Raw genomic sequence first — 23192 nt, 5'->3', positions numbered from 1 at the left:
CAAACGTTTAAAAATCTGGTAGGTAGGGGTGCCTGGGAGGTTCAGTCAGTTAAGCATATGACTCTTCATTTCGAGTCAGGTCATGATCTCATGGTAGTGAGATTGAGTCCCCCGTGTCAGGCTTGGCACTCAGCTGGAAGTCTGCTTGAGTTGAGCTTCTCTCTCTCTCCTCTCCCTCTACCCCACCCCCTGCTTTCTCTCTCTCTCTCTCTCTCTCTCTCTCTCTCTCTCTGGCTCTTTCTCTCAAATAAATAAATAAATACTTAAAAATCTGGTAGGCAAGAGCACAACCCAACAAAGGAAGCTGAGGGAGACCAGCCAAGGCTGTAGGAGGAAGGTATGTTGAGCAGGACAGAATGGTCCACCATGTCCAATGCTGCTGGAAAATCAAATAAAATGCCTGGGCAATGCCTACTGACTGAGGAATGTAGAGGTCATAACGACCTTCTCAGAAGTGTTTGAGTGAAGCAAGAAGGTAGAGGTAGACTCAGGAGTAAGTGGGAGGGAAGGAAATGCACAGCACAGCACAGAAAACTTATTTGGGGAATTTGACTGCTCATGGGGCAGGAGCTAGAGAGAGACGTGAAGTAGAGGGAGGTTGTGCTCTAAGGGGAGAGACCTGAGCAGGGTGATCTGCCGATTGGGAGAATCCAGTAGAGGAAGCAGGGAGAGACAGGAAAGAGAAGGGCTCATCACCACTCTCCGCAGTCCGCCTCCTCCCATACCTCAGCCTGCAGTCCCTGCACACTGCTCGCCACACTCACCCTGCTCTTGGTGGGCTAGGTGCTTTCCCTCTCTGTCCACAGAAACGCCTCCTGGCATCAAAGGACCACCACTGCACTCAAAGCCGACTGGTTTCCTTGTCATGTCTCCCACTAAATGAAGAACTCTTCAAAGGCAAGACAGTCCTCTCAATTCTCAGCCCAAAGCATTAGCTGGCCCAAAGTACATGCTCAGGAAACATTTATGGAATGAGTGAATGAATGAATGAATGAATGAATGAATGATTTCGGAGGCACATATGGGTAGGTATGAGAACTGTCTGGGCTGGCATGAGGAGGGGTCTGTGTTCTCCAGAAGCTCGGCCCTCAGAGAACTCAGTTTCTGTGGTTCCTATTAGGGGCAGGGAGGCAGGGTGGGGTGGACTCCTCACTGAGCTCACATTCTTCTCTTCCATTGTTCCTGACAGCTGCGCATGGAAAGTACAACATCCAGCAAGGCCCATGTGTTTCCCCTCCTCCTCTCCCTCAGCAGGGAGGGAACAGATGGGCGTAATTTATGCCCAAACCCCTCCCATGCAGCCCTGGCACTGGGGAGAGGAGATTCAGGGGCAGAAGATCCACCCAGGTTCCACAAGCTTCTCTCAGCATCTAGGCAAGAGAGTCGCTGCAGGGGCCAGCCAGGGTCGGGAGCAGGAGAGGACAGAGGGTGGGGAGAGGAGCCAGGAAGGAACACGCCAGTTGTACGTGACTGCGGCATTCCAGCTCATGTGCCATCAGGGCACACACATTATCTCAGCAGAGACTCTTGAACCTGCTTCAAACCCAAGGAAACTGAGGCTCAGAGAAGCGAAGGACCTGCTCCAAGGTCACCCAGCTGGTGACTGGCTGCAGAGCCAGGATTCCGATCCAGATCTATCAGGCTCCAAGAACTATGAACTCTCCACCAGACCCCACTGAGGGAGGAAGTCATGTCTTCAGGCTCCCCTCCACCTTCTCTCTCATGGGTCATCCAGGCTGACAGGCAAAGGAGCCTTGAGGCCCAAGCTGAAGGGGACAGGACACTAAGGCCAAAACTGTAGGAAGTCCCTAGAGGAGGAGAAAGCTGTGTGGGAGGGAAGCATGAAGGGGCACCTTGGAGAGGCAAGGACCTAAGTCCTGACCAGGTGGGCATTCCTTTGACTGGCTTTTGAGGTCAGCCCTCTGTTGGGGCTGTTCCTGCAGACAACCTTCAAAGCCAGGAGACAGGGTCAAGGGGAGATTCTGAGGGCTACTGACCTCCAAGTCACTGTAGCCTACCTCCCAAGTCACCCCTTGCCTCTTCAACCAATTGCATCGGAGGCAACTGGTGCAGAACCCGCCTCCAGGGAACCTGGGTGTGACCCCAGGGCCTCCAGATGCTAGCTGTGTGCCCATGGGCAAGCCACTCTACCTCCCTAGAACAGGATTTTGTGAAGGGGGTGGCTGAACTCCACCTGCAACTGTATCCATTGAGAGTCCATTTGGTGTCCTGGTTTGTCTCCTTTTTGCCCTATCAGATCTGCAGTTACTAGTAAAAATTGAGAGACTATACCTAAAAGTATAAATTTCAAACTTCTTTGAATAAGGTCTGGGACTTGAGCCTGCATGGTCCATGGTTGCAATTTAGAGGGATATACATGCTCTGGCTTTCCACTGTCCCCAGCACTCCCTCTCTCCGATGGATGCCGCTTGCCCAGGAGATGCGGCATTTGCTACCTCTGCCATGAAAATGATTTCAACTATGACCCCAAATCTCTGCACACGGTCGGGAACAGTGAGCCCAACCAATTCTAATCCATCAGCACCTCCCCAGCACCCAGCACGAGGCTTGACTCCCCGGCGGTGCTCAGCCATTCATGTGTTGAACAAATCCATGTACGTGCTGAGTCCCTACTCTGTAGAGGTACTTCATGAGAGGCTGGAGACTGAGCAACGAACAAGCCAGATGCTCATGGTCTGCTCCCAACAATCTGTGAGCTCTCTTCTGACATCGTCTCCATTGAACAGATGAGAGAGAGGGAACTGAGGCACAGAGAAGGGGAGGGGCTCACCCAAGATTTCAAAAGGAGAGGCAGAGGTAGGATCCAAACACAGCTCAGCTGATTTCCAGCCAATCTGTCTTCTGAATCACAGGCCTGTGAACCAAGGCCCATGGGCCAGATCTTGGCTTCCGACCTGGTTTTATAAATAGTTTTATTGGAGCGCAGCCATGCCCATTCACTTACCTTGTCCGTGGCTACTTCCACACACAATGGCAGAGTCCAGTGGCTACAGCAAAGACTGTGTGGCCCTTCAAAGCCTAAATATTTACCACCTAGCCCTTTACAGACCCAGTTTGCCAGCCCAAGCTCTGAGCCACTATTCTAAGCATCCAGCCTTCACAAGAAGTCACTGCTTTCATAAAATGATACTGGGGGGGAGGGGCCGGACCATAAAATAAATACATATAAAGGGCACATATTTTTTTTAAAGATTTATTTATTTATTCATGATAGACACATAGAGAGAGAAGTGGAGACACAGGCAGAGGGAGAAGCAGGCTCCATACAGGGAGCCCGACGTGAGACTCGATCCCGCGACTCCAGGATCGCACCCTGGGCTGAAGGCAGGTGCTAAACCGCTGAGCCACCGAGGGATCCCCCATAAAGGGCACATATTGCAGTAGAGAGGGCCTCGGTAGCTCTGACACTGAGTGCCCAGAGAGGGCCATTCAGCTCAGATCTGACTGACAAGGGGCCAGTGACATAAAGATTGGGGAGAAGAGCTTTCTGGACAGGGAGACCAGCTGGGCAAAGGCCCGAGGGCACCAACCAGCAAGCATTGAGAGCTGCGGGAACAGAGCAGAAGCCAGCAAGCCTAGTGCCCAGTAGGCGAGGAGGTGGGCACAAGGGTAGAAAAGCATCTGGCTAGAAGGACTTCCTGAAAATGTTGAGCAGATGAGCTAAGCAGTGCCTGGAGAAGACTGAAAACCCCCGCCTGGCTTGTACTGGCTGCCTGGATCCAGACCCTTCCTTGACACTGGCAGGGCTTCCTCTCCCTGGGCTATAAAATGAGTTCTCACTATGAACCGCCCTTCTGAGGTTGGCGTGGGTCGGAGGCAATAAAAGACACGGCATGACGGAAAAGCCCTTTGTAACCACTGCACGCCATCCCAAGACCTGATGGCTGTCCCTGATGTGCATGCTGAGGTGTTCCAGGAGGCTCATCACCCCCGGGAAGCTGGAGACCCCTGAGACCCAGGCTCATCCCAGCTCCCTCATCCCAGGTTCCTGGGAAGCCTGAGGCATCCCTCCCAGCCAGGCTGACTCATGGCGCAGCCTCATTCATCCCCTGAGACTGGGGCTGCACTCCCTTCCCACAACCCTCAGCTAAGGGAGGAGGTCTGAAATAAGAAAAGGTAGCTGGCAGAGGGAGGAGCCTGAGGGCCTGGGGTGGATGATCCAAGAATGTCACTGCATGGATTGACTAAGCATGCAAAACTGAGCACAAGGAGGCTGGGAAGCTGAACAGAATGTGTGTGTGTGTGTGTGTGTGTGTGTGTGTGTGTGTGTGTGTTGGCATTGTGGGGTAGGGCCAAAGACAGAGGTGCCTGAATAATATGTGAACAAAGCAAACCAGGTTTTCTGTCATGTATCTTGGCTGCCTTGGGTACTGAGTGAATGTGTGAATGGCTACAACTTGTCAAATCTGTAAGGCATTGAAGGGCAAGAACGGAAACATGAATGATGCACAGATGAAAAGATTTTGGAGTCCAACAAGCCAGGGTCAGCTTCCCAAGCCGTATGACCTTTGGAAAATGACAGTCCCATTGTGAGTCTCAGTCTCCTCACCTGTTAAGTGGGAATAACATCTCCTAAAAAAGTTGTTTTCAGGGCAAGCAAAATGGTGGTAATTATAAGAAGCACTTAGCTAAGTGCACAGTTCACAGTGGCTCTCAAAAATATGCATTAGCACCTTTCCTCTCTTAGATTCTCAGGGTCTAGCAGGGCACCTGGCCCAGCTGCGCTGTGTGGGATTCTGAACAGCAAGGGAGAGAGTGGCTTTCTAAAGCCTCTGTGCGCTGACAAATTCAGAATGGGCTGGCTCTTCAGGACACAGAGACAAGAGCCCTGAGAAAACCCAAGGTAACAACTGGTCCTGTAATTTAGCTTCATGAATTAATTAATTCACTCAACAAAAACTTACGGGGTAGCCCCTAGGTGCTGAATCCTACAGGAACGTGGGACATACGGAGATGAGTAAGAGAAGCGGTGTTGGGCAGTTAACAGATGGCCAGACTGGAGAAGGACAGCACCAAGTAGGCCCACGAGAACACAATGGCTGAACGAGCACGCAGCACACAGGTGTGCTTGCTGAACACTGACACAGCGCAAACACGGGTAGAGCGGCCCTTCCTGTCCATAGGAAAACATCACCTCAATCCAAAACCAGGACAAGTGAACAACCTGGGTTTTATATTTCAGAGAGATCTAGATTCAAACCCCAGCTCCTCTCATATCCAACTCTGTGACCTGGGCAAGCTATCGACCACTCTGAGTCTCCAGGGCATTAAAACGGTATCAGCGACAATACCTGCTCACTCTGGCCCAGAGGTCTTGAAGCTCACACTGTGGGACTGACTTGAGTTTGCCCCCAATACTGGTTCTCCCCTTCCCTCTGCATATTAGAACCCCCCAATATTAGCTGAGTATACAGCCACCCAAAAGAAATCACTGCCTCTCTTGATGCTATCTTTGGCCAAATGACTAAGTTCCGATCAATGAGGTAAAATTGGAAAAGGCATCTGCAGTTTCCAGGGAGTGTGCTTAAAGTATTCTTGTCCTTATCTCTCTGCCTTTCTTCCTGCCTCCTTTCTCGAATGCAGATATAATGGCGGGAGCTCCAGCTGGCATTTTGGACTAGTTGGTGATTTTGAGACTAGCAGCAAGACAGGAGCCTGAGCCCCAGAGGCTATATCACATACCAATCCTGGACTAGACTAACTCTGACTACTTACATGAAAAAAAAAACAAAAAAACAAATGTTACACTTTGCTAATGTTACACTTGCTAAGAGTTTGGGGAAGGGTGAGGTTTCAAATGCCTCCAACTGAATCCAATTCCTAACCGATTTTCACTAGTATTAGCAGAACACATTCAGAGGCTAGGGATATCTCCTGTGGCATGCATTACTCAGCAGGCATGGTCTCAGTTTCCTCCTGACTGAGGACCCGTGCTCCCTGCCTGAAGTGCCTCCCATACCCCGGCCCCTCCCTTGTGCCCCATTCTCCTTCAGTGAGATCATAAGCCTTGTAGGACACCCTCAGTGCGCTGAGTTCATTCATAGATAACAACAGCTCTGCTGCTGGATCAGGTGGCTACAAGATCAAAAATATGGGAACGTGTTTATAAATGCACGAAGATGAAAACGCTTCCAAAAGCAGGCCTCAAATCTGTATACAGCCCAAGTCCAGCTGGGTGATTCAGCACCAGCTGCCTAAGAAGAAATCCATGTATGCACTTGTTTAGTATGTACCCATGGAATGCTTTCTCCAGCCAAGGCATCATGCCAAGCCCTGAAGGGCAGAGGAAAGGAGAAAGCCCCATCCCTGAGAACCAGGAGCCAAGGTCCAAAGGAGGAACTAACACGTTCACACAATGCAGATCATTCATTCATTCAACTGGCTATTTATTGAGCACCTATTATGTGCCAGGAACAGTGCCAAGGAGCAACCAAGTAAAGAGAATCAGGAATTCAGCCTGGGGCTGCCCATTGAACATGAAGATCTCTATCCTCACCCATTCAGTTCCAAAGAAGCCACGTGTGCTCCCAAACTCCCCCATTTTAAATCCAAATATTCCTAACAGTGAAAGGAGGCATATAGCTTAAAAATGGACTTGAATTTTTAAAGGCTGATAGTAGGCAGACAAGGGTCAGTAGTTCTAGGAAATGACCTGGAGTTTCCTATGTTGTCATGGCAGATCGGAGTCCAGAGCCAGCAGTTTCCTAAGGCAGTACCCCTGACTCTCTACCCTGTGCCTCCACATGCTCATCTTTAAGATGCTATCATGATTAAGAGAAAGTCCTGTCATCAGGAATACCTCAGGTGGAATCTTGACTTGGCCATCACATGGCCACTAGCCTGTTTCTGTTATGGGGAATTTGCTTAATGTTTCTGTAAAATGGGAGCAATAGGCCATCAACCTCATTTGGTCCTGTAAGGATAGACATTAGATATAGGGAGAAAAGGAGCAGGAGAGGAGAGGAGTCTCTAAGCTCCCATCTGGCAGAAAGCCCTAGCCTATGCCTTATCTATTTATTTTTTAATCTTTTTTTATTGTCATAAACTATGCATACTATATGAGAGCCTTCCTCTCTCTGGGCCTCAGTCTCCCCATTTAAAAAGTGAAGGGTTGGCCTAGAAGGTTATTTGCTGCTTTGCCTCTATTCAAATGCAACTGACCATAACATTAGAGGATTTTCTGGACTTCCCTCAAACGTGACTTCACAGCATAGTTTTGTTTTGTTTTGTTTTGTTTAAAGATTTTATCTATTTATTCATGAGAGACACACAGAAAGAAGCAGGGACACAGGCAGAGGGAGAAGCAGGCTCTCTGCAGGGTGCTCAATGCAGGACTTGATCCAAGGACTCTGGGATCACAACCTGAGCTAAAGGCAGATGCTCAATCACTGAGCTACCCAGGTACTGCTGTAGCACAGTTTATTTGTAAAGCATTTCAGTTAGTCATCTCAGAACAATCTCTAGGTGAGCATTTTATCAGGGAAGTAGGAGGGGCGGGCAGGGGACACAGGATGTGGCCAGAAGAAGACAGACCAGGCGTGGAGTGCCACGTGGCAGGAGCTTTAGGGGCTGCATTCCAGCCTTGAGCACCAGAGAAGCCAATCATATGGCTCCCACTGTATCCAGAAGTCTCGTTAAGTTCATTTTATAAGACTTTTTTGACATGTGAGGCCTTTAAAACATGTTTCCTCATTGTGCAGAGGTTGAAGTTCAATCCAAATATTTGTCTACAGAAGAAACTGGGCGGATTCGACTGCCAGTGGGACCATCGTAAGCTCCACTCACACTCTGGGGCCCCCAGAAGGGGTTCTTCTTCAGGATACCCTGATGGTAGCTCTGCTAAGAATAATAATACAAATACGAAGAATTAAAAATCCAGTGTCCAAATACCTCCTGGCTGTCTATACTTTCTATGATCTGTAGCTCTGCAAAAAATCAGAATTTTTATCCTAGCTTTTTTCTTCCAAAGCACACAGCTAGACAGGGCTAAACCAGCATCCCCATCCTGGTTCCTCTGATGCCAAAGCCTTAATTCTTTCTGTTCCACCAGCTACCTGCCAATGCAAAAGGGCAAAACTGTGTGGTGCTAGGATTGAACTCCCTAATAGCCCAGCTATTTGTACGAAGCCTTTTAAGGAGTTGAAATTACTACACTTTTTTGTTAAGCACCCCCCCGGGAAACCCAGTGTCCTTTACAGCCTTGTCTTGGCATCACATGTGATTGGGAAAGCTGACTTGAAGCTGAATTCTCTATTAAGGATGGGGCAGCCCAGCTGGAAGCCCACTCACCTTGCAGCAATGGGAAACCAGATTTGAAAGACCTTGCCTGCAAAGTATCTTAGGGACAGATTAGGTGAGACGAGACCAGCCACCTGGGTGAATCCTGAGCCCTGCTATTATCACAACCATGCACTTATTAAGAGAAGGTCAAGGGGTGAGTCAGATCCTGGAGGAAGCAGGGGGACAGGACAGGTCATGGAAAAGTCCATTTCCCAACAGCCTCCTGAAGAGACACTTCTCAGACGTACCCGAGTGTGTCCTCAATGGCTGTCTTAGAGGGTGAAGTCAGGCTGCTTAGAGCAGGACACATAAGCCCTGTAAGGACTGACCTGTCCTCCCAGGCAGCTATCCTCCACCCACTCCTTCCAACCTACACAGGACCAGTCCTCAGCATGGAAAGGTGAGCACCTCCTGCTCCTCGGGCACCCCCATGGTCACCAGCATGTGTGCCTTCCTCCCTTTGTAGTGTCCGTTCCACCCCTGAACACTGTCTACTCATCCCTTGAAGCCTTTCTAAGTCCCCTGGTTCTTCCTTCTGCACAGCACTGTTCGTCACTACGTAAACTCCTTAGTTCCTGTCTGTGTAAACTAGAGATAATAGTATCTTTCTCATAGGGTTGATGTGAGGATTCAATAAGACAAAACAAGTCAGTGCTTAGACAGCGCCTGGCCAGATTCAGGACTTGACGCATTTAGCCACCATCATCCTTCTTATCAGGCTTGGATTCCAAGGGAACTGGTAGGGAAATTTGCTAGCAGGCACTTTGGCCACATGACTCAGGCCTGGCCTTCCAGAGGGGACTCCTTTTTCCTTTCATGGCTCAGCTCAAGCTTCTGTGCTGTAAAGACCTCCTTGGCTACCCCAGCAGAAAAGCTCCCTGACTTGGAGCCCCCATTTGACTGGGTATGTGCCACCATGAAGGCCCTGGTCTCCTGTACAGCAGTGGTCTGATCTGTATTGATCTGTATGCCTCTCTCCCACCAGAGATAGAAGGGACTATTCCTTTTTTTTTTTTTTTTTTTTGGAGGTTCCACTGAGACTTGAGCATAGGGGGACCATTTCTGAATACTGGCTGCCTCAGTGAGAAATGAATGCCAATAGGAAAATTGTTTTCTTCACAAATCCCAGGAGAATGTCCCTATATGCCAAGCAAGACTCCAATTAGAGAGGAGAAAGGTCACAGTCACAACAAAACCTGCATCATTTGCCATAAGCTGTTGTCCATGGACATAGGAAAGGTAAGGATTTTTTACACACATTTACTTCACCTTGATTTTGGACTTATAGGGATTTACAACATCACATTTTGGACAAAAACCTGAACCAATCAGATACTTGAATCACCATTCCAAGAACACACATCCAGTGACAAGGCACTCACTATGAAAATAACCTATTTCGTGTTTAATATCTCTCACCATTGTAGGATTTCCCTTGTATTGATCTGTAGCCTCTTGCATTAGTCATGATTCTGCTTCTTGAGACCCATAAAATCCATCCTCCTCCTATTCCCAGGAGAGAGATTTCAAGATAGGGCTCTTATATCTCCAGCCCCTTCCATATTCCAAAGTAACAACCCAGTTTCTTTGGCCAAGTCTTCAAGGCCCTCCTCATCTACTTCCACATCAGTGGTCCCACTCCCAGTGCAGGACCCAGAGACATGGGCAGAACTTTTGGTTGGCTCCAACCAGCACAAAACAGCAGTTTATAGACTCTCAGTCAGAGGACCTTGGGGATCATCCCAGGAATTTCAGCTCCCCCACCTTACAGATGAGAGTAAAGGTCACAGACATGTTCTGCTTCCCAGTACCGCAGAATCACGTTTGTTGACAACAGTAAACACTATTATCATTGTTGTTATTATTTTCACTGGCAGCCATGCTACAGAATGAACTCGTATTAGACTTTGGTCTTAGAATTTTGATATTCTCTTCAATGATGTCAACGTTAATCTTGGAATTTCCCCTTGTAAACAACTCAGTAAAAAGAAAAAAGATAGAGAGATAGATAGATAGATAGATAGATAGATAGATAGATAGATAAAGGAAATCCTTAGAAACAGAAAGTAGATTAGTAGTTGCCAGAGAGGCTGCAGGGAGGAGAGAAAACAGGGAGTGATTGCTAATGGGTAAGAGGTTTGCTTTTGGGGGTGATAAAAATGTTCTGAAATTTGATAGTAGTGTTGGTTACACAACTCAGTGAACATATTAAAAGTCACTGAATTGTGTGCTTATGAAGGGTGAATCATATGGTATGTGAGTTATATCTCAATAAAGCTATAATTTTTGAAAAATAAAGGAACAGCTGACTCTCCAACTTTGTTCAGTTCAGCAGCCTTTCCTTAGGGCTCTTAGTCAACAGACTCTCGAAAGGATCCTAGGGATTTAAAGGATTGATGTCACTAGTCAGAACAAACCGTGGAAATTCTTTATTGGATGTTTTCTAAACTTCTTATTCCAAGTCAGCATTCCAAGAAATGGACTCCATCACAGTTTGTTTTGGTCTAAGATGTGAACTCCCAGGCTACAAGTTATGAACACTGTGTGTCAAACGCCTGAAATAATAACTTTGCTTAGTCTTCCCAGAAATCTGGAAGCCAGCGGTTCTCAAACTTGAGTGAGCACCAGCAGCACCTGGAGGGCTTGTTAACACACAGATTGCTGGACTCCATCCTCAGAGTTTCTGATTCAGTAGGTCTGGGGTGGGACTCAGGTTTCCAGAGGATGCTGTTGCTGCTGCTGTGGGAACCGCAACCCACGCTTACTCTTCTGTTTTACAAATGAGGAAACAAACTCAGAAAAATTTAGTAAATTGCCTAGAATCACATGATGTGATGGATACTATTGTGCACTGCCCCGGTAGCATTTTTGAAGTCTCTTCTCTCTTACTGCGTTCAAGAATAAAGACTGGAAATGTTCATAGACCTTTTCCAACATTCCTTGCAGCTAGGGATGGCATGATTCCCACAGGTGTCCCCTTCTTCCTGCTTCCAATGCTGACGGGATGCTAGGAGATGTGTTCTCCTCCTCATGAGAGCTACATGCTGAGCGGGAGGACAAAGTGATCCTGGGTCCTTGATGACTGGTAGCTCCCCCAGGATCCCAATGCTACCCCAGGATTTCTTGTTATGCATGAAAAACAAACCCTTATTGGTTTAAGCCACTGTTAGTCAATCATTCTCTTATTTATAACTGATATCGTCCCTAATGATACACAGGAATGACGGACACTGGACCCAGGATCTATACTTAAGTCTATCTAATCTAGTCCTACTGAAGCAGAATCTGTATATTATCAAGATCCCCAGGATCTTCATATACACATGAAAGTTGGAGAAGTCAAAGTTCTAGTGCAATGGTAACCACCACTGACCATCAGAATCACCTGAAAATCTAAAACCAAATACACAAATAAAAAAATAAAAAAACAGAATCCTGGGCTTCACCGCAGACCTACTGAATCAAAACTCTGCTTAAGTAGGAACCAGAAACCACATCACTGGTTCTGTATATTATTTTGCTCAGGGACCTTTTTAAGAAACTTATTACAGCTATGGCCCTTCTCCCAGAGAACCACATATATACACATACACATGTTTTACATCTAATTTCAGGGATTCAGGGAAGTCCACTCAGAGTCCTCCTAGGACATGTAAACTGCAGAAAAGGAGCCCCCGCTACATGTCTGGGCAGTTACAGAAATGCACTCAGGATCCTAATGAGAAGAGGCAGCCTAGCTCCTGTCAGCTGGGCCAGGCCGGGTTTGTTCTCACCTGAAGATAGTTTATGTAATCAGCTAGAGCCCAAGGTCACAATTCAATTAGCAGCTTCTGCAGCAACTATAGCTTTGTGCTCCCTGGGTTTTCACATCACCCCAGATTACAGAGCTTTTCATTTCATTTTCACCAAATTAACCTAATTCGCAAGGAGGATGACTTCCTGCTCAACCACTGCCCATAAGGATGCCACAGAGGCAGGTGCCTCTTTCAATTAGGAGATTATGAAAAACACACACAGAACACGCTCTTCAAAACAAGGCATTCAACACATGAGGCAGAGTGTCACTGCCTCCCCCAACCAACCAGGCAGATTACTCTTCCCCCCACCTACAGTTTCTACTGCCACGCTCACTTCAGCATTTTATCAGGTAATTGCTTACTGGTTTTTGCAGATCACAGGCTTCTGGAGGCAGATAACAGGTTTTTATCACTACAGTATTGTGCCTAGACCTAGCACAGGACCTGGTTAAACGTTGGCATTAAAAAGGCAATGATTGGGGGATCCCTGGATGGCTCAGCGGTTTGGCGCCTGCCTTTGGCCCAGGGTGCGATCCTGGAGTCCTGGGACCGAGTCCCGCATCAGGTTCCCAGCATGGAGCCTGCTTCTCCCTCTGCCTCTCTCTCCCTCTCTCTCTCTCTCTCTCTCTCTCTCTCTCTCTCTCTCTCTAATGAATGAATAAATCTTTAAAAAAAAAAAAAGGCAATGATTGGATGGATGATGAGTGGACAGATGGAAAGATGGGGGATTCTGTTCTTTAACCCTAGTAAAGGAAGTTAGAGTCTAGAAAATTTAAATGCAAGTTCGATCATGCACTAGACAGCCCTGAGGTCTCAAGCCAAGGCTTGAGTCTTGGTTTACCTCTATAAGATGGGGTCACTAAGAACACATACCTGAATTTCTAGGTATTATGACAATTAAATTAGAGAATACATGTTAACACATTTTTATACAAAGCAGCCCTCAGACTGTGGAAAGGGATGGGTCCCCAAACCTGGCAGAGCTGGGCTCTAAGTCTGGCTGCATCGCCAGCTATTTGACCTTGTGCAAGTGTCATAAACTCTCTGCACTTGCTTCCTCATTGGAGTAACAAGGATGGCAACAACTCCCGTCCCATGGCCCTGAAGGAGACACTGAGACAATTGACAGTGTGGGTACTGACCAAATGTGCATCCTGCTTCCCTCAGCCTCTTGCCTCCCATTGCCGGATGGTGTTTATAAGTTTGTGGAATTGACGATAAGAAGTGGTTGGATAAGGAAAATTGCCATTTCAATAAATCTGATCAAATTGTGTGGGAAAGCATGACCCAACAGCCAAATCCCTAATTAGAGGTTGGGGGGGAGTGGGTGTGCTGTGAGACTTCTTGCTAGGCAGGCCTCACAGCCCAGAGCTCGATAGAACATAGAGCTCTCAAAGCCAAGTTTCACAATTTTCCACCACATGAGCAAACTTCATTTGCCTTGATGAAGCAATAACTGTGTGCATTTCTTTATGTATTTCCCCTTTCCGCTCCTCCCTGAGCCTCCTCACTAATCCATTCTGCCTTCTTCACAGCCCCATTCTTCAGTGTTTTTCCCTCCTAGCCTCTGAGGTGGCAAAGCTATTCAGGGATTTGGGACCAGAGTCCTGGGTTCAAATCTTAACTGCTACATCTTGGCTACATGACCTAGTACAAGTCAATTCACCTGCATAAACCCTCAGTTCCCTGTGAATCTGGGGTTATCCACTCCAGCGTGGGGGTGGGGGCTGCTCTCAGGATGCAATGAGATATCACAGCTAACATGATAGGTCATAGTTTCTCTCCCTCTGCGCATGTCAGGGGATCCAGCTAGGAGCAGCTCAGATGGGCTTGATTCATTTGTTCAGGAAGAAGCGGAAGTGAGAAATCTCCAGGCCCAAACTAGTCTTGGATGGAAGTCAGGCAGTGGGGCAAAGCCCTTACTGCAAATGCCTATATGAACATCCTGGTATTTTACAGTCCTCTAGCACCTTCCACCAGGGCTACAAGGCTTATTTGTCTAGAAGGGCCAGCAGCTGTCCTCTCAATGGCCCCATGGTTTTCCTATCTCTCTGCCTACCAGTCCATCTGGAGATGCTTAGAAGTCAGCTGCAGAGAAAGAGATATCCTTTTCCCAGAAAGATTCTCCTAGAACCCCAACTCAATTCAACCCAAATGGTGGGAAAGACTATAAATAGAAAGAGCTTTCTTTTTATTTTTAAAGATTTTATTTATTTATTCATGAGAGACACAGAGAGAGGCAGACACATAGTCAGAGTGAGAAGCAGGCTCCCTGTGGGGAGCCCCCATGCAGGACTCAATCCCAGGACCCCAGGATCACAACATGAGCCAAAGGCAGATGCTCAACCATCGAGCCACCCAAGTCCCCCCCACCCTTTTTTTAAATTAGAAAGAGCTTTAACCTCAGATGAGCAGTGGAGAGGCTTGTGATGGAACTCTTGTTAAGCCACCAAAACCCAGCTCCATGGATCAGTGTCCAGCTGCCCATTCACACTGTGTGAGCCCTCCCACATTCCAGGGCAGTTCACATCATGCCCAGGCTCACAACACACTGGGGCTTCTGCCCTTCAGTTCTTCTCAGGACAAGAGAGGAGGAAGAATGGCTACGTGCCCCTGAACACCCTCCTGAGAACCTAAACCTGGTCCATGCAGCTCAGTTCTCTGCATTTGACATGCTGAGCTCTACACAGGCATTCTCTCATCACCTGTCCTCTGTGAGGCAAACCCTGGTGGATCCATTTTACAGATAAAGACACTAAGGCCCAGTGAAAAGTGAAGTGTCCACGTCAACTCAGCAGGCCCACAGCAGACCCAGGTTTCAGAAGTGGCTGGTTGTCATCCTGTTCAGTGGTCTTTCAACCCCCAGGAGCTGTCAGACATCCACCTCCATGATCTGTAAACTTTCTGTCCTTCTCCACTCATGTTCCTAGCGTTTGAGACCAACCATGAAAGGCAAATGGAAGAAAAGACAATGCGCCAAGCAGCAGAACACACTTGCTGGTGAATGAATCAAGCTTTCCTTCTGTACAGTCACGGAGCAGGAACACCCTGCCTTCACCTGTAGTAGAACTAACCATGGCTCCCAGAAGTCACCCCATTGAAGAATAGGGCACATCACCATTAACGCCTAAAATAGCTACAAGCTCCAAAGTTCACTGTCACTGATGGAGCTTTGGGTCAAGGAACTACCCATCATACAGCCAACTTGAACCCAAGAAGTGCCTCTCAAAGGCTGCACTTTCAGCACTGTAAAAAGACTGATTGGATAAATGTGGCTTGAGCCCCTAGGCCAAAACGTCAACATTAACTAATAAGCTAGGGAGAAAGAAGAAATAATTTATCAGTAGAATGATAGGAAGTCCATGGGTAAAACCAGAACTGCATTTTCTCACCATGTAGAGTGGATGTGTAATTCCCCCCATTTCTCTGGAAATAAGGGGCTAGTGCTATCAGCGAAATAATTTACGAGCCAATGTGCTCCATTGTAAATGGCTGCTATGTTTACTGGCTATAAAAACATCTCTGAACACACTGACCTTCAGCAGGTGAGCCCTTAAGTTTATAGCACCGAGGAATTGTTTTACTGCTCAGCACAAGCAACAGGTATGCTGGACACCTGTTGGGGGTGAGAGGTGGGGGATGGAGCCCTCTGGAATTTCAGCTAAATGAAATCCTCGGAGCACAAAGTGCCCCCAGTGGGAGCCAACTACATAAAATAAACCACAGAATGCCTTGCCAGAGCGTGGTCCATGGTAGGCATCCAAGTCTAGGATGAGCCAACTAAACAGGCCCAGGCTAAGTACTAAGGCCTGAAGTTCAAGATGATGGAGTCCAAGACAAGTGCTGAGGGAATGCCAAGGGCTATGCTGAAATACCCTAAATAAATTGATGTGATTATACAGGGCAGGGCAAAAGAAAGATCCAATGGTGTATAAGTCACAGTCTCCAAAGAAAGAGAACCAATAAGATGTACATAGATATATATAAGGGGAGATTTACTAGGGAATTGGCTCACACGGTTATGCAGGCAGAGAAATCCTGCCATATGCCATCTGCAAACTAAAGGACCAGGAAAGGTGGTGGTATAATTCAATCTGAGTCCAAAGGTCTGACTCGGGCTGATAACATAAAGTTCTATCTGAATCTAAATGCCTGAGAACCAAGAACACTGATGTCCAAGGGCAGGATAAGATGATGTCTTAGCCTGAGCAGAGAGAGAGAAAATTTGTCCCTTCTCGACCTTTTTGTTCTATTCAGGCCCCCAGAGGATTGGAAGGTGCCAAGCAATTCTGATGAGGGCCACCTTTTGACTCAGTCTACCCATTCAAATGTTCATCTCTTCTGCAGACACCCTCACAAACGCACCCAGAAATAATGTCTTATCAGCTTGTCTGGGCATCCTTTAACCCAGTCAAGTTGACAAAGAAAATTAACCATTCCAAATGGGAGCTACAGCCAAACGCCCAATATTGGGCAAATCTAGAATAGAGACAAAGCAAGAAATGTCCTGAAAGGTGTTCATGAGTCAAAGAAGCAGAGAGCATGGCAGCTGCCAAATGACACATAGGTGAATCAAGTTGACTGAAAAAAAAAAAGTTTAATAAATAAAGATATTCTTTCTTCTTCATCCTTCAACTTTCTCTGAGGAGATATTACTTTTCCCATCAATGATTTAGTATGGAGATTTCAGAGAGGCCCCAATGCAGAGCTCATTTCCCCAAAAGCCAATTACCAAACTATCCATGAGGATATCCATGTTGGCTTCAGCTAGGCATATATTCTTTGAGTCTTCCTCAGAAAGCTAAGGTGACATCTGACAACACCTCATGAGTTTTGAACTATGTTATCAGTCCCAGACTCAGAGAACCAACAGAAGTATACAAAAGAATAAGGAATGCCCAACTAAAGCATACTTACAAGATTCTGAGCCCTCAAAGGCAGTGATGAAATCAAGGACTGTGTACAATTTGTTCACATGAAGAGTCCTGAAAGAAGGCTTCATGCTCAGCCAGTGTCCTGGCCAAATGAGGAAGAGCCGAATGGGTTGGCCTACAGTTGCCCAATACCCTGGGCCCCTGGGGAAAAATAAGGAGGAAGCAAGCTATTGTGTCCAGACCAAGTTAGAAACCTAGTGATTTCCATTCCTGGTGTTTTTAATTCTGTGCCTTTGAAGGTCATTTTCATTTTTTAATTGAAAAAAATATTATGGTTGATGACCTGCCAGTTCTTCACACATAAAATTATCATTTGAAGCCAGAAGCCCCCACCTTTTTGTAAATAAACAGGCAGAACAATCTCTGAGAAGACCTGAAGCTTGTTTGAGGGTAAGAGGAGAACCTTCATTCCTGACCCTGCTCTCCCAGGATACACAGCACACGTAAGGACACACGTTCATGCGCACACACACATACTCATGCACACACATACCTATAATCCTCAAGCAAACTCATCTGCTACCATAACCCAACACCTAGCACTGAAGCTAGAATAACACTATCAACTATTTGACAAATAAATTGATCAATAAATAAGGATATGAGATTTAGAAACCAGAAACACAAGGAAGAAAAGAAAGAAAGAAAGGGTTCAGAACAGATGTGGGTTGGAATCCAGAAAGCTCAGAAATCTATTGGCAATAACAAGCCCTGACATTTGCATTACACTCTTCAGATTATAAAACCCCTCCACATCCCATATTACTTTTGATTCTTCCCTGCCCCTCTCCTTTAGGAGATTAGGAAGAGTCTTTGTGCCAAAGTTATAAAAGAAGAAACTAAAGCCTATAAAGGTCTACTGGCTTATCCATGGTAGAAACAAGAGAGCTAGAACTGCAGCTTTTGAAATCAAAGCTTGAGCTCTGGTGGCTACTGGTCTATGGGTTTGGGACCACTAAATCTACACTATTTAAGCCAGTGACTTGATCACAATCCAGAAAGAGTGGAGAAACTAACAACATCCATCCATTGATGTCTTTACTCAACATACAGGTAGTGGGTATCTCTTATGTACCAGGCTGTGTTTGAGGAGCTAGAGACACAACCAATAAATAACACAGATACAGTCCCTGTCCTCTCCAAGCTTACATACTGGTGGGAGAGAGACTGAAGGGGTAAACAACGAGACAAACAAGAGAATTAATTATAGACTATGAAGAGTATTATGAAAGAGAAATGAGATGATGGAATAGAAAATAATTGGGGGAGTCCACTTGGATGGATAGCCAGAGAGGCTTCGGAAAAAGGGTAATTTGAGCTAAGAGCTAAAAGATGAGAATGATCCAGTCTTTCTGGAAATGGTCCAGGCAGAGGGAGGGAGCATGTGCCAAGTGTTGGAGGCGGTAAAGAGTTCGAGGGTTCCAGGCTGAGGGAAGGAGGCCAAAGCGGCTGCACTATAATGAGTAAGGGAGAAGGATCTTTCCATGGATGCAAAAGTAAATGTAGATATAGACATAGACAGAGATGTAAATCATTTTGCTTTTGCCTGCCCTGCATCTCACTTCCTCCTGGCAGCAGAACATCATTTGCCTCTGAATAATTAATTACCCTTCCACTAATCTTCATCCCATGAGTTTTGGGTGGTACTGGCCCAACTCCCCAGCACCAGAAATGGGCACATAATCCACACTTGGATAATCATTCCCTGCCTCAGTGTATCCCTCAACATTCCAACCAACTCACCCACCCACCCCCAGCCCACCTGGCCACCACGTAACCTCAACCAGGCCAGTAAACAAAACTTGAGCCAGAAATGTTGATAAAGTTATAAGTGTGACCTGCTCCTGGGAACCATCTTCCCATAACCAAGAGGAGAACATGCCTAGAAATAAAGTCAGGCCAGAGTAAAACAGAGCTGAGAATGAGTCCTGTGGCAATTATTTGAGCCCCAAGATCCAACTGAACCTGGACTTTTCATCTATGTGAGCCACTAAATGCTTTTTTTTTCTCAACCAAGTTCCAGGTGGAGTTTCTGTAACTTGCAAGTCATGCATGATCCATATTTATGGTTATGCTAGCTGCCGAATGGCAGATTGATTAAGAAGGGACAAGAGCAGAAACAAACCCATTAGGAGGCTACTAGAAGAGTCAGAGAGCAGGACTAAAGAGATCCCCCAAACAGATCCAGGTTTTTGGTGCAAGTCACTGCACTGAGATGTGTGGTCATCTATATACTGAATACTGTATACTGCTCACATGCCAAGCTCACTGGACATATGGAGACACCCACACCTGCATGTGCCCCATCCCTCCGCTTAGATAACCCTCACTTTCTGGGTTTCAGCTCAAATGGCCTTTTCTCAGAGCAGCTTCCAGGAAATCTGTTCAAGCAGACACCCCCCAGTTATGTCCCCCCAACCAACAGTTATCCCATCCCTTTGCTTATCCGATAACTTCAGAGCACTGTCACAATTCATAATCATCTTATTTATTTGCTAATCTCTTTGGTCTCTCTCTTACAGAGGATGTAAGCTTGGTGAGGAAAGGAACTGTGTCTGTTCTAGTCATCAGTGTGTCTCTAGCTCCTAAACACAGCCAAGAACACAAGACTGCTCAATAAACATGCGCTATTGGCCATTTGACCCAATAACCCCTCTGCTGACAATTATTACCAAAAAGCAACTAAAAAAATCTTTTAAATGATTTAGACACAGATCATTATTGTAAACTAAACGGTCCAAAAATTCACTTTCATAATACTGACATATCCACAAGGTGGTTATGGTCACCAAAGAAAATCATCATTATGAAGATTTAGAGAAATGTCCTCAAACAATGTCAGGTGATAAAGGAAGGGTAAAACATTGCATGGATTGCACCTGTATTAGCAACAAACAGGTACCTATAATCTAAATTTAAACACACATGTTTATTACAGGAAGGGAGGGTGCAAAAATAAATAGGTGATGTGGAAAGTGTTCGCATTCAGGTGTTTGGTTTATTTTATAGTGTGTTTTATCCCCCTCACAAGTGGATTTAACAATAGGTAGACAACACAGAGTTGTGCACAGTAACTAGATTCAGAATAAAATGCTGGAATGTAGGAATAATACCAACCTCAGAGAGCCATTGAGAAATTTAAATAGGATTCAAAGTGCCCAACATGGGACTGGCATAAACGTTTGTTCCATAAAATGTAATAATAATGACAGCAACTACTATAATAAAAGCACAATGCTGGTAAACATCCTATCCTGAGGATAGAAGGATGGGTTCCACCACTACCTATATGACCTTGGAGAAAGTATTTAATGTGCCTAAGCCTCAGTTTCCCCATATGTAAAAGGAGGTAATGAAAGTATCTCCCTTACCCAGTTCTTATGAAGCTTCCTTGAATACAGCAAGCACTCAGAAGACACAACCACCACCATCACCACTATCATCATCAACCAGCAGTAACCACCACCATCACCACTATCATCATCAACTTGCAAGGAACAAAGCTTCAGTCAGGCCTCATATTATTCTGTCCCATGATCCGGTTGATGTTGATTGACTATGTCTTTATTGTTGTTAACTGAGTGCAAGGTAAAGGGCTTCAATGGGCAAAGAAGTGTAGAAGGAAATGAGTCACTGACCCTTCGAGAGAGTAATCTTTTTTTATTATTCCTATGCCTGATCAAGAGGGCACTTACTAACTGCAAAATGGTTTGCAACCACTTATTGGCTACTTGCTGAGCCCTGTGTCAGGGAAGCCTGTCTTCTTCATTCCCTTGTGAAGGTCTGCTGCGTTCCTGAGCTCTGGGATCAAGCGAGGTAGCTCACAAGGAGCTGCTTCTCCAGCTTCAGAGAAGAGTCAGGAACAACTGATCTGGAGCACATGAGTGTCAGGCAGCAGAGAACCAGACAGCTCTGCTCTAATCCTCTTGTGTTCTGATGACGACTCCTCAGTGTGGCTTACGTCTGTCTATTGCCTTAACATTCCCTCACCAAAGCATCTCAGAATGGACTCTGGACATCCCAGGAAGGGAGCAGGTTTATCCTCAAACTGTGTCTATATTTAAATTCTAGCTCTATTTCTTCCTAGCCGTGTAACTTTGGGTAAGTTATTTAAACACTCTGAGGCTGCTTCCTGATGAGCCTTCCTGATGAGGATTAAAAGGGATTTGAGGATGGTGCTTATTAGCACAAAGCCTGAGATATATAGCATGTGTTCAAAAAGAGCTAGTGATTATTATTATTATTACTACGACTACTAATTAGGGAGGGGGTAACAGAGGCCAGTTAGGAAGTTATAAAAAAAAAAAAATGAGAGAACAAAAGAAAGTTGGGAGAAAGGGAGGAATCTGACCATGTGCATCCGCAGCATAAAACCTGCCAACTGATTACTTTCATTTATAGGATGAAGCCCATCCTCCACACATGTCCACACAAGGTTCTCCATGGTACAACCTGAGTTTCTCTCCCAGCCTCCCTCTTGCTACCCTTATCTTTTGGACACTCTACTCCACTCACACGAATGCCTAGCTGTTCTTCCCAACATCATGGCCTCGTACAGCTGGGATAGGGGCCCCATCTCTGTGCTCCAGGTGCATGGGTAAAGGCCCCCTTGCTAGGGGAACACTTTACTACTGAGCTTTTGGGATATGTTTATCTTTCAGTCTCTCTGAGTAGATCATGAGTCCCATGCACACTAGTGTCTGATTCATTTTAGTATCGCCTATACCTCTCACTAATCCCAGTTCAATAAACACGTGTTATACCAAATGGAAATATAATAAACTGTTAATTATATGGTAGAAACAATACTAGTAAAAAGTACAAAGAAGGGGGTGAGCAATTGTCAAGGGGCCTGGAACACAAGCTCTGCACTTAACCAAGAAGCCTTGCTCATTGCAACCAAGCCCAACTCTACCTTGCAGGGTGGAGTCACGTTTCTTGCTTTTCACTCCATGGGTGTCCCCACAATGGGCACATACACAGCTCTTGCCTTCTCTCTACCTGCCTGGTTTTCCTCACCTGAGGGTGAAAAAAGCAGAATGAACAGTGTGTCTGCACACAGCCAAAATTACCATGTCCATGCCCCAAAAGCCCTTCTTGCTCCCTCCTGGTTCAACCACTCTTTCTCAACATGCAGGGATGGAGGTGAGGGATCAGAAATCAGGACTAGACTCTAATTGCAACTCTTCCCCGAGAAGAAAAAATGCAAGTTCCAGACAGATAGAAATGAAGAACCTATGTCCTGGGACTCACTGTTTTCATAGTGATGCTAGTGGCTAGTTCATCATGTAAAATCAGATTGATTCCCCCCAAGACACATCTTCATTTCCCCTTGGAGATCACAACCTTGTAGCCTCCCAAGCTCAAAGTCCTGGTGGCTTGATATGATATCACCTGTAAAGATACTGTCCTAAAGATTAGATTTATTTGTCTTCTTCTACAATCCTTTGCAGGTAAGATGCAAGAGCCAATACATCAGGACATGTACAAAAGAACTGAAGATTAATCCCATCATCACTAGAGTGGATCATAAAGCTGAACAGCTGCCCAGTTGGAGGACCAATGATGGTCTGAGATCCAGATATGTCATGCATAATTATTGCATACCTCAAGTGGGAGTATTTATGTTTTTTTTTTTTTTAACGTAAAGAAAACACATGGCTATGACATTTCCCACCGTGATGTTCTTGCTGGCTACTCAAGGACACATTTATTGAAACCAGTGCACACATAAACCTAGATTTTCTAATGATAGCTAAAATAAATCTCTCCTTCCCTGACACATCTCAGATGAATTAAAAATCCTGAAGTGGTGGGAAAAAAAATACTGGCATATAGAGTACCCAAAGTGCTAGTCGGTTAGGACATGACTTCCTCAAAGACAGGCCCCTTTTCCATTGTATTCCAGTGGCTGGCACATGGGAGGCTAGAGAGGTTCAAATGAGTGAATGAAAAGGTAGACTGGACCATTTTTCAAACATAAGCCTACTTATCTCTGGGATTCACTGTGAAAACTTAAAGCGAAATTTAGAAAGCACATACTTTTTTATGTTCCTAACACTGGCGTAGTTACCCCTGCACCTACAGGTCAAGCACTCACAGTTAAAAGAACATGTTTTTTGGTTTTTTTGGTTTTTTTTTAGATTTTATTCATTCATCT

At 45.9% G+C, this 23192-nt stretch overlaps 1 long non-coding RNA gene across 4 annotated transcripts in view; it reads right to left on the bottom strand.

The window, feature by feature from the left end:
- Positions 1-23192, bottom strand: part of LOC125756077 (uncharacterized) — an 83876-nt gene that overhangs the window by 40447 nt on the left and 20237 nt on the right. The window contains exons 4-6 of one of the 4 annotated variants that reach the window (XR_007414115.1): positions 21948-22051; positions 17016-17173; positions 3235-7860 (exon numbers count right to left, since the gene is read on the bottom strand). This is a non-coding gene — a long non-coding RNA (uncharacterized LOC125756077). Of the gene's footprint in view, positions 1-3234; positions 7861-17015; positions 17174-21947; positions 22052-23192 lie in introns of those variants that run through there. The other 3 variants (XR_007414117.1, XR_007414114.1, XR_007414116.1) reach the window with 3 other exon arrangements.

Source organism: Canis lupus, chromosome 11, assembly GCF_003254725.2.
Source record: "Canis lupus dingo isolate Sandy chromosome 11, ASM325472v2, whole genome shotgun sequence".
NCBI lineage: Eukaryota > Metazoa > Chordata > Mammalia > Carnivora > Canidae > Canis > Canis lupus.
The sequence above is the reverse complement of the archived record's forward strand: the minus strand, read 5'-3'. Positions and strand labels throughout refer to the sequence as shown.